This window comes from Protopterus annectens, chromosome 7.part0, assembly GCF_019279795.1.
Source record: "Protopterus annectens isolate FY-2018-M chromosome 7.part0, PAN1.0, whole genome shotgun sequence".
NCBI lineage: Eukaryota > Metazoa > Chordata > Ceratodontiformes > Protopteridae > Protopterus > Protopterus annectens.
Window position 1 is genome coordinate 1466615199 of NC_056739.1, and position 16876 is coordinate 1466632074.

The 16876-nt window shown below is 40.4% G+C and overlaps 1 long non-coding RNA gene across 2 annotated transcripts in view; it reads right to left on the bottom strand.

The window, feature by feature from the left end:
• Positions 1-16876, bottom strand: part of LOC122807078 — a 276583-nt gene that overhangs the window by 188253 nt on the left and 71454 nt on the right. For both annotated transcript variants that reach the window (XR_006365593.1, XR_006365592.1), the window contains exon 2: positions 11536-11676. This is a non-coding gene — a long non-coding RNA (uncharacterized LOC122807078). The remainder of the gene's footprint in view (positions 1-11535; positions 11677-16876) is intronic.

Below are 16876 nucleotides of genomic sequence, written 5' to 3' on the forward strand. Positions count from 1 at the left end.
CCATGTCCAACCCAGAAGTAATGGACATGCTGCACCTCAGGAAATCAGAATCCCATACGGCCACATGCTCAAGAGACCTGAACCTTAGCACTGAAATAAATAGGACATGCTGGAGGGACAGATTCATAACCCAGAGGCTCCCTTCACTCTGTAATGAACTCACAGTGCAGGTTAGGCAGAGTCCCTCATTGACTCTCTTCCATAGGAATCTGGATGAGTGGATGGGTGATCATAGTTGTACCCTGGGTATCACTTCTATGTCACTGTTAGACAGAGGCACAGTATACTAACCTCGGAAAAGGGCATAGCAAAATAAATTTTAATTGGGTGGCAAAAGACAAACACATTCTGGCTAGGCTTATCAATGCCCTAGGGCAAATAGCCTAGTATGAACCTATGAACCTATGTGTACTGCTATACTGCTTCTGCCATATGTTGCATGTGTGTGTGTTGTGGGGGATGCACAGGTAATGGCCAGATATTTCTGCACAGGCAACACTTCTGGAACACTCTGGGTGTTTATCCCAACATACTGTATGTGTGTTGCCATCCAACACTGTGATGTGGACACACATTACTCAGCCTGGATATACATATCCCAACAACACCACAAGCACAGTACACTACCTTGCTATGTATGTATGTAATTACACAGTTATTCACTAGTTAGGACTGTGATGCTATCCATGCAGCCCACTGGGCCAGTGGAAGCCACAACACACACTGCTGGCCCCTTTGCAAAAGCTTACCACAGACATCCCACATAGTGCATGTAATGTGCACACACATATCTAACCCAGACCGTATGCACACCACTTATTTATCCTGTCCAGTGGACTACAGATACAGGCACATTGTATAACAATAGCAGGAGGCTACTGCAGCACAGAGCAGATTCACATGAAGGCAAGGCATCTGTGGTCAGCAGTGGTAAGATGCTTCACATTCACCAAATGCACAGATATTGGCAACATTGTTGCAGACAGTTTAGGTGCAGGTATCCCCCCCCATTCTCCTACACAAGTGGAATTAGTTGTCACAGATGAATGTAACCTCCCTATCATCTCACATGTCCAGCAGAACACACAGCATCACTGTTACAAAATGGTATCCCTGGATGTGTGATACGTTCACCCCTAGAGGACATAGCACCACATTACAGACTGATATTAAACCCTGGCCATACTACAGGATATGTACCTGAACAGTGCCATACATACACAGTGGTCCCACACCAATGAGGAGGAACCTCTACTGACCCTGGGAACTACTGCATCATATGCATAACTGGCCTTGTGTTCTAAGCTATGGAAGTTTTAAGTATGGAAGACATGTACAGCAATATTACATATGTATATATATCAGGACTATGTACACACAACCTATCTCATGGACATACCTATAGATAGTGAACTATGATACATTTGGAGGTTTCACAGTAAACACAGTATTAACCTGCTACTTTGCATTACCTGTGTTTGTGTCAGCTGTTGCTGTGTCACTGGTGCTAATTGCTGTTTGCTGCTGCTGGTTTTGTTGATGTGATGATGCAGTTTTTTTTATCACTGTATTTATTGCTTTATTTATTTATTTTTTTCTTTCTCTCTCTCTCTCTCTCCGTCAGTTTGGTGCAATTAATGTATTGCATGTGTGGAGTGTTAGCACTGGCTGCTTTTGTAGGTATCTGCATAGGTCCATGTGATGGCCTCTGCACCAGTTGTAAGGCAGCATTTGCTAATTGCATGCAGCCAGTTGTGTACTGATTGCATGTCTCACTGTGATTTCAGGACAGTGCTATAAAAGGGTATGTGAGATAGGCATTGCCCTTTCAGATTGTAAGGGCGTGGACCATGCTGGTATGCTGTTGACAGTGTTCTGTGAGTGTGAAGGTTAGTAAGTCTCTCATGATTCATGCTGTGTTGTAAATTCAGGTTGCTGCATTTCTCTCACCTGTTCCCTGTAGTGAGTGTGTATGCATACTGACACCTACAACTATATTTCCATATGTATTAATATATATATATATATATATATATATATATATATATATATATGTGTGTGTGTGTGTGTGTGTGTGTACATATACATACTTTCATATATGTACATTTGCTTACATTATTAAGTACAAGCTAACAATTAGCAGGGCTGTTTCTGTTAACACTAAAGTAGTATGGGAATCCAGTAATTGGGACAGTAAAAGTCTGCCTGACATGCTTTGGGTAGTACACATCCTATATTGCCTTTATCTTCATTCCTACAATTACATGTTATACTTATTTTAGCACTATATTCCTGTATGAGAGTCATGGCTTAGTGGTAGGTCATACAGACTAGTGTTACAATGGTCTTGTGGTAGGGCCTAATAGTATGCTTTTATTTTGCTTTCAAATTGAGTACAGGGCCTGTCAATCAGAGTGCTGAAGGCACCTTTAAGCAGTTAAAGGGCTAGTAAGTCTCGCAGGAGTCAGGCTGTGTTGCAGATTCTGGTTGCTGCATTTATCTTCACTGTTTCCTGTAGTGAGTGTGTATGAATACTGACACCTACCACTATCTTTCATATGTAGCAAGATACATATATATATATATATATATATATATATATATATATATATATATATATATGTGTACATATAATACTTTCATATATGTACATTACCTTACATTATTATGTGCAAGCTAACAATTAGCAGGGCTGTTTCTGTGAACACTAAACTCGTATGGGAATCCAGTAATTCGGGCATTAAAAATCTACCTGACATGCTTTGGGTAGTACACATCCTATATTGCCTTTATATTTATTCCTACTATTACATGTTATATTTATTTTAGCACTATATTCTTGTATGAGAGTCATGGCTTAGTGGTAGGTCATACAGACTAGTGTTACCAAGGTCCTGGGTTCGAGACTGGCAGTGGGAATTTATTTTTCTTTCGAAATGAGTACAGGACCTGTCAATCAAAAGTGCCAAAGGCACTTTTAAGCACTTAAAACCAGGTTTGCGTGGAGCTCACGCATGCGCACTAGCGGTGAGCTCCGCGCACACAAGCACATACCTGCGCTATTTTCTTTGAAAGAAAAGAAAAAGGGGTGACAGGAAAGTGGTGAAAAAGGGGACACAAAGAGGGTAAGACAGTAGGGAAACAAGCTTGGGATTTGCAGGAAAGATGTAGGTGAGGCCCATAGCTGCCCATGTCTTTCTCAGTAACAGCTGTGCATTTGTATGTAATTTGGTGTGACATTTGAAACCTTCCACCCCTGAGAGAGGTGTCAGGACAACATTAATACCTGTTGTACAGCCAATTGTAATTAACAGTTTCAATGTCCAGCGGACATGTGTGCAACATGGACAGCTATGTATGGGGCGTAATTTTTTTGTGGGTACAGAGTGCCCTTTTTTTTTTTTTTTTCAGGTGAGAGTGGTATGTCAGGTGAAGGTAGTCGGTATAGCTGGGGAGGTAGGTTGGGTAGGTTAACAGACAAGACAGACAAGACGCATACGGGGTGGTGTATGACACATGTGGGGGTTACACAATTGACAGGGACGGAGGTTGGGATATCCAGGGCACATGAGCCCACAGATGGCAACAGTGGAACTGATATCCCCACCCATAGGCAGTTGCCACTGTTCCTTCACAGCCCAGGAGGGGGCTGTGCAGGCGGGACAACGGGCATGCCCGTAAGCTGTGCCACCCAGGCCTCAAGCTGGCGTAGGGGCCCAAGAACAGAGTCTTGGATCTCCCTTCGCATCACAGACCGGACACCTTGGAGAGTGAGTGGACGGGCTCCTCTGGCCATGCTTGCAGAGGGGGGACAGGCCCCATCCCCTGCAGCGCTTCCACCCGAAGGTGGCACAGGGCCACCGGAGGAGGGTCCGGCCTGGGCACTAGTACCAGGTGCAGTCGCCAGATGAGGTGGGAGAGGTGGGTCCGCTGGGACCCGCCTTCCCAAGCGTTCTAGGTTTGTGAGTATGTTATGTTAGTTTGGGTTAGTAGCATATTATTCCATTCAAATTAGTTGTAACAGCATGCATTGGTATTCCCATTAAACAAACACCCAGATATTAACACCATTCAACAACAGGCATATCAATATCACATGCATTATTTGAACAGAAATATACAATCAAACAACATGCAGGGTTGATTAATGGCAACAGGCCATCAGATTTGCAGGTATGAACAGGGCACATGCAACAACGGACATGCATAGATTTTTGAAACGACAGGACAAATGTCCATGGTTAATGAAATGTTCACATACCAATATTTAGTGAGTTTTTTAATTTGCAATTATAGGGTGGGGTGGAGAAAGAAAATGATGACACATTCATAAATTATACATTAATATACATTTGTAATAGAAACACAATTAACTTGTGGGTGATAGTTTCCAAATGATTTTTGACTGTCATGCTAGACCTGTTACAGATACATCACTATCCTAGTTATTTTGAATTTGATCAGATACATCATTCTGCTACACTTTGATGACAGGGCAGGGGACAACTATGGATGTTTAGTATGTCAGACAATCATTCATTCTATCTGAATATTGTTGACTGTCATCACCATATACAGATTTTGGCTTAAACATTCAAGATTCAGACACACTGAAATCAGTTTGGGATGTTAATTTTTAATTTCCACATGCATTTAGTTCTGTAGAACCACACTGAGGCTTATATATTCAGGAGTTATTATTACTTTATTTATTGATACATGACCCTTTCTGTCACTCTCACACATCCTGCTATTTCACAGTTCAGGTTGGTACTTCTAGGCTTTGTTCACATATTAGACCTGTGGTGATTCAAACATTTTCCAGCAGCCTCACTTCTGTCATGATTCAGCATTTCAACAGGGGATATATCTCACATGTGATTAACTCAGCTTCTGAAGCTGTACTCTTGAGACTACTGCAGGTTATACTACATTTAATTAATGGTGGGACATCTGTATTACAGAACTATTTATTTCTATCAATTATATTTCCAGTTTCACTTGCATACTGATGAACTTGTTGCAGCCATACCTGCAGACTTTCACTTGTTGCTTGCACATTCTATTACTTTTAATCAATACACTGCAGTGTTCTGCTACGTGCTACACTATAATATTTATTTAGAAGTACTAGGTGGGGTTACTAACCTGCATGGTGGAGCAGCCGCACCAGCCTGCGGTCATGTGCCCTGCGATTCGCAGAGCGGACACCTGCAGCTGTAATACAAAACAAGTAATATTGGAATACACATCTCCATGGTATCAGCTAGTTGAATTCCTTACATACATAAGTAAAATGTAACTTACTCAGTAGTGGGGCGTTGGGCATATCCCGGGCCTCCTGGATCCATTGGGTCAATTGGTCTTCTTTACGTCGCTTCAGGTCCGCATGGTGGTGACGGACCTGCTCACCAGTACGTGGAATCCCAGTAGCACTAGTGAGATCATGAGCCAACTGGCCCCATGCCTCCGCCCTGTATGCTCCCCATGAGACCTGGCCCTGCATGAGTTGGGCCTCATGATGGTGAACTAGGAGCCAGACCATGTATCTGGACTCCTCAATGCCCCACCGCTGTGCTCGAAAGCAACATCCCTCCCCTACTCCACTCATTCTGCCTGAAGGTCTATTCTACAATCGTTTCTGCTGTGTATTCCCGCCTATGGGGCTTATATATGCCGATTTTCCCACACATTTCTATGATTGACCATTTTGGAATTGTATCTACTTCACAGAAACTGCTTTATCATGCTCCATTTTGGATTACATCCTATATATATGCTATTTCTGCATTTCTAAGTACTGCTGTCATGGCTTAGTGGTTTAGTACCTTGACTCTAGTGCATGGTATCCTGGGTTCGAATCTGACCACTGATTTTTAATTTTTATGACTGTCTAGAAATGAGTTCAGGACCTGTCAATCAAACATGCCAAAGGCACTTTTAAGCACTTAAAACCAGGTCTGCGCTCATTTGCAGAGCTAACATGCGCCGTGGTTAGCTTGTGGTGGCGAGCACCTCAGCAAACGGTGTCGCGCTGGGTTAAACCTTAATTGGCTAGTAACACGCATGTTAAGCTAAGCACAGCTAGTTGCACACAGTTTGAGCCTGTTAAACCCGCAAGCAATTTGCAGCCTTTCAAACACTACTCAGCTACGGGCACTCTGTCTCACAGCAGCTTAGCTATCAGTACATTTCTAAATATTTTTATTATTGTATTACTTGAAAATATATGCTCCATTTCATTCCATTTTACAAAAGGAAATACTTTTACATTTGTACAATACTGTCAGGGGCCTTTTTAGTGCTTATTTACAAAAAAAAAAGGTTGTTGTGTGGGCTCGAACCTTGCCTGCCTGCTCTTAAGCCGACAACTCTACCGCTATGCTATTACTTCTTGGATTAGTTTGCATATTTAGTTCTTATATCCTTTTCCCCACTGATTGCTAACTGCAGTTGCGCTAGTAGCACACCCGCGCACACGAGCGCACGCAGTAGCAAACATTTACGGGTTTTAAAAAAAAAAACAGTTTTCATTTTCATTTTATAATGTTCACTGTTCACTTTTTACATTGCTGGTCTGTGGGGGCATGTGTTGTGTAGTGTGTTTAGTCACATTTCCATGGCCTCTCTCGTGGCTGTTTACTTTCTGCCATTCCAGACTTCCGGGGGCGTGTCCGCTTGCAGGACTTAGCCTACGGCCACGCCCCCTACTGTCTTACACGGACCGTGTAAGACTTACAGTGTGATTCAGCATGCCTCATGCACCTCATGCATATGCATGACATGCTGACATCACACTGTTTAACTGCAGCCTCTGTGTAAGAGTTATAACTCTTACACGGAGGCTTCCTGAATTTGGCCCTGTGTGTGTGTATGTATATACATACATACAGACACAGACACACACACACACACACACACACACACACACACACACACACACGTACACAGTATTCCTGTACATTCAATATACATATATTTACATACACATATGTTAGTGAAATAAGACTTGACAGTGACATACAAGTATTCAGACCCGTGCCAAAGATTAAAGGGTACAACTATGTGGAGTGACTGTTATAGATAATAGCACTCTCCAGCTAGTTATGAAGGACTGGAAAAAGAAGCACAGTTACCAGGTTTCTAGTAAGGTAACCACAGGGCAGTTATTTGGTTAATCTGCTGTTTATGCCCTAATATTTTCAAGTCGATGAACATCTGCTGTTCATATTGATGATACTGTGACTTGCCATGTATATGCACTTACTTTACCTTTTTTAGTATTCCTTAAAGGAATACTGCTTTCTGCCATCATTATCCACATTCTCTAGATCTTAAACCTGTACTACAGTTGCTTTACACTAGGAATTCCTACAACCATGACATACATTTACATTCTCCTGTTGATATCAATTATTTTCCTTCAACCCTTACAAAAAAATAAATAAATAATTACCTGACTGCCACTTATTAGACTGCACTAATACCTATACATGTGCTACCTGCCCATACCCTATTATGCTTTCATATCACATCACATCCATGTCAGAACCCAACTCACATACATCTAACGTAATCAGGGTACCAGTAGCTTATCATCTGTAATTTTGGTAGAAAACTCCAGTTATATCCAAAACTACACATTCTAAAAGCACTTCTCAAATTCAGTCTTATTGTCTTTATACTTCTGTTAAGAGGCAACAGTGAATCCAATCCAGGACCACTTAACAACAATGCCTCAACTCAAACCAATAAAAAAACACTGTATTATATATTGATATGAAAGCATAATAGGGGTTGGGAGGATGGCCTAATGGTTAAGGTGCTTGCCTTATAAACACAAGGTACAGGGTTTGAATCTCACAGGGGATAATTGGCTAGGCTTAAAATGGCTTGCAAGGGCAGTTAGTCTAGTACTAATCTATGAACCTATGAACCTATTACCTGCTCCCAGTTTAACACCCACAGTATCAAGAACTAAACCTACCAAATCAATGCTTTCACCATACAACATAATTTTGACATTATAGCTCTTACAGACGTGTGGCTGAAACTTGACACCTCTAGTGTTTACCACCTCATACCAAACTATGCACAACTACAAGATTATTGACCAGACAAAAAAATCTGGAACATGAATTATCTTCATAGACAGCCTTAACCCTACCATTGTTACACAAGCTAACTGTAACTCAGAATCAGATTCCAAATGGATCTTTTTTTAAATTTCTAACAACCAACCAAAAACCGTTTGTTATAGCTAGTGCATACCTACCTCCACCAGCAAAATTCAGTAACCTCATCTAATAAATATATACCAAAACTCCCAAAAGCTCTATCCTAATCATTCTTGGAGACTTCAAACTTAATTTATTAAAACCAAAAGTCACTGATATGTCAGAACTGGCCAGCTTAAGTCTTACCCAAATCAACTATGATGCCACTAGACCAAACCCTCAATCAAAGAGATGTGCCTTACTAGACCTTATAATAACTGATAAACCTACAATGATATCTAACCTCACCATACATGTACCCTCCTTTAGTAATTACTGTCCCATAACTTTCTCAGTACATAATCTAATGTTAACTTATCCCCTTCAGACCCCAAACCATTTAGAATATCACTAACCTTAATAACCACCTTGCTCTCCTTGACTGATCTCACTTACTTGCCATAAAAGACCCCAGTGAAGCTAACAACCTTACCAATACCCTACTGCACTTGCAAAACAAATTCTTTCCCATAGTACAAAAGTTACTTCATTCTCATAAATATGACCGGGTATTTAATGAACTCAAACACGTCCTCAAATTACATGATCAAGCATGGCACAATTGGAAATGCAACCCCTTCTCAGATTCCAGAGCCAAACATATCTTACTATGCACCCTAGCATCCACAGACACAAAAACAGCCATTACCAAAACAAACAAATCTAAATTTTTGCCAAATCTAAAATATTCTGGAGTGAAATTAACCTGTTGAGTAGTTGAAAAACACTCTACTTCCCTGAACCCCTCTAACACCACCACATACATAACTCTCATGCACTGACTTCCACAATGAGTTCGGCAACCTGCCACACACATCAACAACACAAACCTATCATCCCCACAGCCAACCTTCCCCTTTACATTCCACTATTCCACTTCAAAAATATTAGAACCAAAGAGAATGAAACACAACTGGACCAAATACAAATAGATACTCCCACAGGCTCAGATACTGCAGCTCCTTGGATCATTCACCTGTGCAAGGACTTCATCTCCCACCCTCTCACTCACATATACAACCTCTGCTTAACTAATACGATATGGAAACAGCAACAGTCAGTCTTATAGCAAAACTACCCAAGCCAAGTACTGTGTCCTATTTCAATACTTCCCACTTCAGGTAAAATACTGAAAAATTATCTGTGACCAAATTATTGCTTATTTACATCAATATCATCTTCTGTCCATGAAGCAACTTGGATTCCGGTCTGAACTCAACACCATAACAGCTCTCTGCTCCCTCACAGTTTACAACCTATGCAACATAGACAAAGGCAACCTGACAGGAGCCGTCTTTACTGACCTCACAAAAGCCTTTTATCTAATTGACCATAACTTACTATTTGACAAATAAACTGAAATAGGCATTGATGTCAATGCAAAACCTTGGTTCATAGACTTCCTCACCAATTGAAGGTGAAAGTAGACACCAACACCTCTGATACAACTGCTTTTATGAACTGCTTTTATGAACAGAGTCCTCCAGGGTTCCACTTTAGGCCCTCTGTTATTTCCATATTTATCAGCACACTCTCATCTGATCATCCTTGGATACCTCCAGTTCTTTACGCAGATGGCATGGTCAACAACACGTCAAACAAATCCTATTCTATTATAAAACTCAGTTACAAGATGGCCACAAACCCTCAACCAGTGGCTAATAGACCAGAAACTTATACTCAATCCCCAAATATAAAAGCAATGCTACTTGGCACCAACCAGAAAATAACCAGAACACCCAACTTACTCAATATTAAAGATTTTAACACCACCACAACAGAAACTACCACATCTTTCAACTACACATACAAAACACATTCAAAAACATCAACACACACCACTATTCTGGGTGAACAAGCTATAATCTCTTCTGTCCAAGCCAGCCAAAGCTGCCTCTTATCCCAACTCGAACATGAGCTACCCATTATAGCTGCACCCTCAAAGAAAAATGCCACCACCATACAAACCATCTCCAAATCAATCTGATGGTTCATTACTAACTCCCAGAATAATAAACACCACTGCCTAATTCTCATCAAAGCTAAGTGGCTCCCAGGACATTTGAGAGCCAACCTCCTACTAGGATCACAAATTCACAAAGTCCTTTCTCCCTAGACACTGTCCCCTCTCACTCAAATGTTTCACCAAAACCCTCACATATAATCTCAGGGCTATCTCAACCTACCCTATTAACTCCAAAAAGTAAAGTTTACTGCACTGACCATGCATTCTCCATCCTAACACCTAAACTATGGGACTCCATTTCTCTCTTAATCTGAGATGTCCAAAAGTATTTGGACTTCAGACAACAGCTTAAGGAACACCTCTTCACCCAAGCAAAGGGCAGCTGCACTTACTCAGGTCATGTTACATGAACCCTGCAGCTCTCTCAAACACCCCTTCATCCTTATTTCATCCTTTCTTATATCATCATGTCATCTCCTTACTTATTGCCTTTCATTCATCCTACCCCTCTCTTCTGTTTGCCTCTCTCTCACAGTTCTCCTTTCTACTCCTCTTCCCTTGGCATGCCTCTCTCACCTTTTCTGTCTTCTTCCCATGATATCCTTTCTTGCAAATATTCTCACTTGCCTTTTCTAATGTCTTCATACCTCTCTACATAATGATATGCTACAATCCCTGTAGCATAAGCCATCTCAGTCTTTATGGCTACATCTTATCCATAAAGCTCTGCTAAGCATAATTCCATTTTACCATCTATGTTTTATCCTTGTAAACTGCATCTTGAAGTAAATGCTGTGGCATATTCTTACATCTGTAAATATGTATCTGTGTTTGTGTGTGTGTGTGTGTGTGTGTGTGTGTGTGTGTGTGTGTGTGTGTATATATGTGTATATATATATATATATATATATATATATATATATATATATATATATATATATATATAATGTATCCTTGTATGCTGCGGTGGTGATGCTGCGGTAGCGTTGTTGCCTCACAATTAGATGTTGCCTGTTCGATTCTCAGTTAGAGCGTCTTCTGTGTGGCGACATGTGTATCGGACAAGCCAGCACGTAAAAATCTACTGCCAATCATTGGTGGACCACAGTTCCGCTGTGGCAACCCCTAACCGGGAAAAGCTGAAAGACACAAACAATATAATGTATCCTTGTATCTGTAAATATGTTTTATTCATTTCTTATGTGATTCATCCTGGCTGTGCCTGTAAATGGTCCATTGAGATCAGTGCACTACCCTAGTAAACAAACATAAAATAAACAAATAAATACTTACATTATCCTAATGCTGTAGCAGGTACACTGGAACTAATTTCTAAAGTATAAAGCTTTGTTGTCTTCTGTGTTCAGTACAGAGGGAGTATAGAGCTCCAATGACTTAAGGCCAACAATGATAGTCTATGTCTGGAATTCCAACCTGAAAACAAAGGACTAAAATTATAAAAAGCCCTAGAAGAAACATATGTCAATAGTGTTATCTATTATGTAGACAAAACATCAACCACAGTCACTTAACCTGTACACATAAAGTCAAATGACAGTCAGTACAGAGAAGCCAAGAACAGAAAGACTGACTACAGAACGTTAGCCAAGGTTTAGAGAGCCATAATCAGTGGCTAATGACAGTACCCCAAAGGGAGCTTGCTAGTGCTTAGCTGAACCACTATCAGTTTCCAATGTCAGCAGCACAAAAGGAAGCTTGTTATTTTTTTTAAAGTGAACCACCTTCAATGGCTGAGGATGACAGCACTAAAAGGTGCTTATAAATGATAAACCTGAACCAATGTTAGCAAATGTTGGTAGCTCAAAATGCATCCTAGAGGAAAATACACTGCACATCTATCATCAAATGCAACACACATGTTGGAAGGTATCTTACTAAACATATCAAGAAATTGGAGACACCCCAAAGGTTCCTGGCAAAAAAGATCATTAGGCCTCAAAGACCTGAGCTGCCAAGAGATGCTGGTAGCCTTTTCCCTGTATTCAGTGTCCTACAGACTGCTTATTTGTGATCTCTATCTTTCCCTCTGGGCCATTAGGGATTGGGCAGTCTAAGACCTCTTATTTCTTTACAAATCAAACACCCCAGTGAACATTAGAACCAGACATATGAAAATTCTTCAGCAGATAAATTATGGTAGACAGCCAGATTTGTCACACAATGACTACTCCTTCTCCAGAACAAACTTCCACTCCAGATCAAGCAATGTAACACACTATCTTCCTTTAAGAAGGAATTAGACAATAAAATGGGTATTCATAAATTCACTTTTAGTATAACAGACCTGTTGTTCCTTGAAAAGGAAGGTAACATCTAATGGTGGGTACTGGCAAGGCATAAATGACTAAATGGCCCCATTGCCTTGTACATCCTATGATTTTTATGATTCTATGAATTCACCTAAAATACATGTTGTCAAAATCTTCATCAGCACAACTAGAACTCCTAATGGCTAGCCAAAAACATGAAACTTGAAACTGTAATATTGGGATGTATGTATGTACCAACAATAGACTCAGAAGCTAATTTCTGTTCCCGTTCACACATATATCTGCTTACATTCCTTCTCCCATTCAGACATGCATCTGTTTACATAAACATATATATTTACATATACAGTATTTCAGGCATAGTCAATAATGCCATTCTTGTCTGCCAATATACCAAAACAGTCATTCCACATAAAAATGTCCAAGCTTTTCTTAAATATGTCTAAACTAAGGCTTGCTTTGATACAATTTAGTCTCCTCTTCTAGCCATCAGTTACTCTTTCAGATAATCAAGCAGTACATTTCTCATTCTTGTATAAGGGGGAGTAAGTTTAAGAAAAGGCAGTATTTTAGAAATGTATGCAATGTTGAACTGAAAGACCGTTGTTGTAAAGAAGGAAAACATAATTTATAATGTGTGTAACCTGACTTACTTTTCTATACATGATTTGCGAAAAGTAAGTCATCACACCTGTTTGAGCCATGTTATCTAAGATGGCTATACAATCCCAGCAAAAAGTTATTGAGTCTTTAAAGATGAAATAATCTGCACCAACATACCAAAAAATGACTCCATACCTCCATATATTTATGCATTGTATGCTCTTACTCAAATCCTCTAATTTTGCTTCTGGCAGGTATAACACTATCTGATGTTCATTATTCTCTCTTTGGGTAAGTGCAGTGGTGCAGCACTTAGCATTGTTGTCTCACAGCAAGAGGTTCTCCAGTTCGATTCTCAGCTGTGTGCCTTTTGTGTTGAGTCTGCATGTCCTCTCTATGTTCACATGGGTTTCCTTTGGGTTCTCCAGTTTCCTTCCACATTCGAAAGACATGCAGTAGGTGGACTGAACACTCCAAACTGGCCCTAGGTGTGAGTGCGTGTGTGTGCAAGTGTGTGGTATACCCTTGCAGGAGGGTTGGGCGCTGGACAAGCAACCCGACCTCAGAAAACCATAACAGCTACAGAAACAATGAGTGCTTTAGGGCACTCATTGCTTGATGTGCTGCATGGCATGGGAATGAATCAGAGGAATAGACAGATTCTCTCTTTAAATGTCAGTATCAATTTCTTTAATAATCGAATCTTAAAATTCTAGTATATAATTTCGAGACTAATCCGATGAATCTTTCACCTGTAATTCAGCAATGTCTGTTTTTTAAGTTGGTACAAAAGATTATTCTGAATAACCATTAATCTTACTAATTTGTTTTAATCACCTACATCATTTATAAGCACACAATTCTCATCCAGATGTCTATGCACTTCCAAAGCCTGAACCATATTGTCTACCTCAGTCTTTCCATTCTCTTTCCTTACATTTTGTTGAGTCTTTTGGCTTTTCCCAGTTAGGGGTCGCCACAGCAGAACTCCAGTCTGCTAATGATTGGTAGTTGATTTTTACATGCCGAGTTACCAGCCCTGATGCACAACCTTCAACGAAGGTACGCCCATTCACGCATGTTACCACGCAGAAGACGCTGTAGCTGGGAATCGAACCAAACAGCGTCTTACTGTGAGGCGACAACGCTACCGCAGCACCACCACCGTGGGTCATTCTCTTTCCTTACATTAATGTCATTTAATCTTTCTTTGTCCAGGTTTTTTTTCTCCTAATTTAGCATTCCCCTTGCCTTTTTTCCTACTTACTCTGGTGGAACAATAATGCCATTTCTGTAGATCATGTTTTGAGAATGAACAATGCTATCACCTCCTGTAGTCTAGGTATTACATTAACAAAGTTGTATTTATTTTTTAGTGCATTTTTGCTTAATGTCATATATATATTAGTTTTGTTTTCTTCTTAGTTATTTGTTGTACTCTATTCCAGTTTTTTCTTTTCTCCTAATTGTTCTGAATCATCAGATTGATGTATACTTGTATCCTGAATTACGAAAGTGTTATCGGTAATATCAAGTTTAATAGGGATGCAGTGATCTTTACTAACAGATGGTACTTACCTTCCTAAACATTTTTTGTTTGTACTTTGCCCAGTATTATTTATCTCATGAGATTATTGAGGTTTTTGGACATTCGAACATCATATGACTGAGACCCAATCTTCGACTTTCTGAAAACTCAAATGAAACAAAATAAAATCTACATTTTTCACACTCACAAATTACATATACCAACTCCAAGATTACATTAGAGTGGGGAAAAGGGTAAATTCCCTGATCCCCACTATACCGCAATCTCCATATAAATGCTTCGAGTTTTCAAAAAATCCAACATATGGTCTTAACCATATGACGTTTGAGTTTCAGAAAACATGATGATGATCATCATCATCAGCCCCTTTTTCCCATTTTTTTCTACATGGGGTTGGGGTATCGTGCTAACTGTCACTAACTCTCTGGATTCAGTGCCACACTCCTGCCTTCTTCAACACTCATCCCTGACTGTTGCAGATCTTCTTTCATGTAATCCATCCACCTCTTTGCTGGACGTCCTCGCCTCCTCTTACCTTCTTCCTGTCTGTCTCAAATCTTCCTCACCAGATTGTCTTCTGCTTTTCTGCAATTGTCCAAACCACCATAATCTGTTCTCTTTGATCTTTTCTGCAACTGGAGCTACTTTGGCTTTTGCTCTTATGTCATCATTTCTTCGTCTGTCCCACAGTGTGCATCCTACCACCCTTCTCAGGCACTTCATTTCCATCACCTCTAGCTTTTTCAACTGTTCTGCCTTTACTGTCCAGATTTCTGTACCATACAGTAGCACTGGTCGCACCACTGTCTTGTACACCTTACTTTTCAGCTTCTTTGGCATTCTTATGTCAAAGACTATACCTGACACTCTATGCCAGTTGGCTGCAGCCCCTCTAAATTCTAGCTTTGACCTCTTCATTCAGACTTCCCTTCTCAACCAACCCCCCCCCAGATACTTGAAGCTGTTTACCTGTTCCACTATCTTCCCTTCTATCTCTATTCTCAGCTTCTTCTTATTTCCCCAATTTGTTGCCATTACCACCATCTTATATGTATTTAGTTTCATCCCATGTGCCTCAAGTTTTGCATTTCATTCTCCTATCCTTTGCTGAAGTTCTAGCTCAGAGTCTGCCTGTACTGCCACATTGTCTGCATACAGCAACTTTGTTGATCTGTCCCCTCTGATATGTTTTCTAATGCAGTCCATCACCAGTATGAACAGCAGTGGGCACAGAGCTGAACCCTGGTGTACACCCAGTCCCACTGGGAACCCCTCTGTGAGGCGAACAATGTCCGCACTTGATTCATTGGGTCCTTGTACATAGCCTGCCCTAATTCTACCAGTGTTTCTGCGACTTCAAACAACCAAAGTGCTGCCCAGATCAGCTTTCTTGGGACCTTGTCAAATGCTTTCGCCAAGTCTAGGAATGCCCAGTTGGACTCTTTCCTCATCTCTAGCTTCTTCTCGAGTATCTGTCTCACTGCAAACATCGGGTCAATTGTGCTGCATCCCGATCTGAAACCAAACTGTTCCTCTATCATCTTGCATTCTACTACTATGCATATCCGTTTATCAATCACCCCCTCCAGAACTTTCATGCAATGTGATAAGAGTCTGATGCCTCTGTACTGCTCACTGTTGTGGATGTCACCTTTGTTCTTGTACACTGGCATGAGTATGCTTATTCATCTGGAATATGCCTTTCTCTCCATGTTACTATGAGTACCATCAGGAGCCATTTTCCCCTTATCTCACCCAGCATCTTTATCATATCTGCTGTAACTTGATAATCTGGTATAAACCCACAGACACACACACACACACACGCACACAAACACACACACACACACACACACACACACACACACACACACACACACACAATCACGCACTCACGCACATGCACACACACACACACATATATATGTATATATCTATATAGATTTTTTTTTCCAGGCTGAGACAATTGCACAAATGCAATTATCCTTGGTAAGTCTTAATTTACTATTAATAATAGTACGCAAATCAATGTGTCCAATGCTATCATGTACTACCTTTATATATGTATAGCATTTAGTACATTGGACAAGAAACTTACTCTTCTGCAAATCAGTGAAAGCATACACATTTAATGAATCCATTCTCAGTGAAAAACCACTTAAGTGAAGAATTTTAAAAGAAATAAAAATAT